This window comes from Marmota marmota, unplaced genomic scaffold (assembly GCF_001458135.2).
Source record: "Marmota marmota marmota unplaced genomic scaffold, marMar, whole genome shotgun sequence".
Classification (NCBI taxonomy): domain Eukaryota; kingdom Metazoa; phylum Chordata; class Mammalia; order Rodentia; family Sciuridae; genus Marmota; species Marmota marmota.
This window is the reverse complement of record NW_026000005.1, coordinates 7,773,690-7,776,433: the sequence shown is the minus strand read 5'-3', so window position 1 is coordinate 7,776,433 and position 2,744 is coordinate 7,773,690. Positions and strand designations below refer to the sequence as shown.

At 37.2% G+C, this 2,744-nt stretch overlaps 1 pseudogene; it reads right to left on the bottom strand.

Annotated features, from left to right (window-relative positions):
* Positions 1 to 1,125: 1,125 nt before the first annotated feature.
* LOC107138343 lies at positions 1,126 to 2,437 on the bottom strand (annotated as a pseudogene).
* Positions 2,438 to 2,744: the final 307 nt, after the last annotated feature.

Below are 2,744 nucleotides of genomic sequence, written 5' to 3'. Positions count from 1 at the left end.
GCAGTGAGTCATAGAAAACTATCTGCCAGCATTGTGAGAAAATCTTATTCTATTCAAATTCTTAGAGACATCTTGTGATTAAAGATATTTCATGGATATTGAGACTTTAAAAAATTAAAATTAAGCTTAGCCAATATTTACTACTTTTAGCAACTATATCCTGAGTATTGTTAACAAAGAGTAAAAAAATCATCATTAATTATATTCTTAGTTGATAACATTCTGTTATCAAAAATAAAGTATTGTATCCCAAGATACAAGTCCTCTGGAAAGTTACTTATCAAGCTGAATTTCTTCAGAGTCTAAACTTGAAATGCTTTAGGACTTTGTGAACTACATTTTATTGGGGGCAGAGTGGGAATCAGGAGTAGTAAGAGAGGAAAGTGTATTTCACGTTCACCTGCAATCAGCATAAAGTCCAGAATAATAGTGGCCAACATAGATATAATTTATTTATCTTCCTGACATTTGTGTCTAGCAGTAGGTGATTCAGGACTGGTGTGGTCTTCTTACAGCATCAGGGAGGGAGTTTCTTTCTCTATTGTGTCTATTCTACCCTTGTCACCTCAGGACTAAGTATGACCACTCCACTTCTAGGCATCTTGTGTGAATTCTGGACAACAAGAAGTAAAGTAAAAAAAGAAGGAATAAAGAATACAGCTGGCTTCCTATGACGAATGATTCCTTATTTCTGTTAAGAATGATTTGATGAGCATATCTTACACTTTTTGGTCACTTTGAACTCACATGGTTACAAACAACTTCAAGGGAGGTCGCAAAAGTCCTCTTTCTTCTGGGTGTTCATTGGTTCAGCTAAAAATCAGACTTTATTACTAGAATTGATAATACTTACTTGCTACTGTAAGTAGTAAGCATTCTTTTTTTGCATTAACAAAGAGAAAATAGCTTTTTAATGCAGTTTTTGAAACAATTCTTTTAATGGGAATTGTTTAAATCTTGTCTTGGAACTAAGCATATAGCTTAAAATAACATAAGCTTTTTTTTTTTTTTTTGCAAAATACGATTTTAATTGAGTGGGATTTCTCAAATAATAGAAATGTTTTAATTATGCAAGTGATTATTAACCCAAATAAAGAAATAAAGCACAGTAGCAGTCATGTCAGTTTATATTATCTGATATTTAAAGAATGTTTCTATACTTGCTTGCATTTTTGCTTTAATGTCTTCTACAGAACTAGGTCCTTTTGATGTTTTAGGGAGATTTTTTTCTGTTTTTTTTTTGAAGGAGGCTTGACCTTTTGATCTTGGTGTTGATAGTTTTTAAGTCTTTTCCACTCTGGTTTGATTGTTGTGCATTTTTGGCTGGAGTGTCTTGTATAGATTTCTTCATTGGAAATTTTTCTTCAGTTTCCTCATCATCAAAATCATCATCATCATCTTATTCTTCTGCATCATCATTATCATCTTTATCAGCAGCGAGTATTACTTTTTACTGGGGAAACTTGCTAACTGTTTCCAGGGGCAGATTGTTTTCCAGATATACTTAAGAGTTTTACATCCTCCTCCTCCTCCTCTTCATCTTCTGATTCTGCATCTTCCTCCACAGCTACTAAGTGCTGCCCGCTAATATGCACAGACCCTGAACTCCACTTCAACCTTAAGACCACAGGTGATGTAATTTCAAAGCCCCCAAAGGAAACCATTGGCTGTACAATGTTGCCAGTTGCCGCAGTCTGGCTGGGCACACAATCACGAGCCACCACACAGCTTGTAGATTCAAACAGCAACTCTTTTTTCCTGAACTCACACCAGCCGTCTACAAACACGTTCTGGGGAAATCCACGTTCTCTGTCCAAATCCACCCCCACTGGGCTTCTGTCTCCCCAAAAATACTGTCTGAATCCTGTGAGAACTCAAGGGGAACTCAGGTAGCAGGATACGCCCTATTCCCAGCAGGAATAATCTTAAACCTGGAACGCCCTAAACCCGATTATCCTAAACCGGGAACACCCTAATCCGCCCTGGTCCTTGAGCAAAGTCACCTACATGCAATGTCACTGCAAAATGTCCTATTTCCATGAGTCCTTCCACTAAGCAACATGGGGTACGCTGGCAAGGAAATTGTCATACCTACTTGGCTAATGGCTCCCAGCAGCCAGTGTTACTTTAACTGGACTGCCTTCATACCTCTCATTGCCTCTGCTTCAACAACGGGCAATTCACCCTTTGCACCAGCCCCCCAAACGGACCATTCTTAATGAAAACTGGTGCTTGTTTTCATCATTATATGACTTAAAGTGATAATCTTTTTCAGTCTTTAGCTCACAACTGAAAAGATAGTTTTGGGGCCTGAGGAAATTAAAATTCATATATCCATGAAATCTTCTATGGGTTGGTAGCACACACTTAGGTGGGAGAGAAGGTGGATGAAAACTAGACTGCTGCCCTTGAGAAAAGATGTGCAGGATGGAATCATGCCTGCTGTAATCACATTTAAACACAACTCAAAAGAGAATTTTTTCTGTTTTGGGCCTTGCTATGGATAGTTTCAATTAGTTTTGGTCACTTAAGTAATTTAGTTTCTGTAGAGCAAAATTGTTATTTTTAAAAAATTTTCTAAATAGTATAGTACATGAAAATAGACAAATTGAACTTCATCAAAATTAAGACTTTTTTTGCATCATAGGACGTTATCAAGAAAGTATAAAAACACAGCTTAGTGTCATGGTGCATGCCTGTGATCCTAGTAACTCAGGAGGCCAAGGCAGCAGGATTGCAAGTTT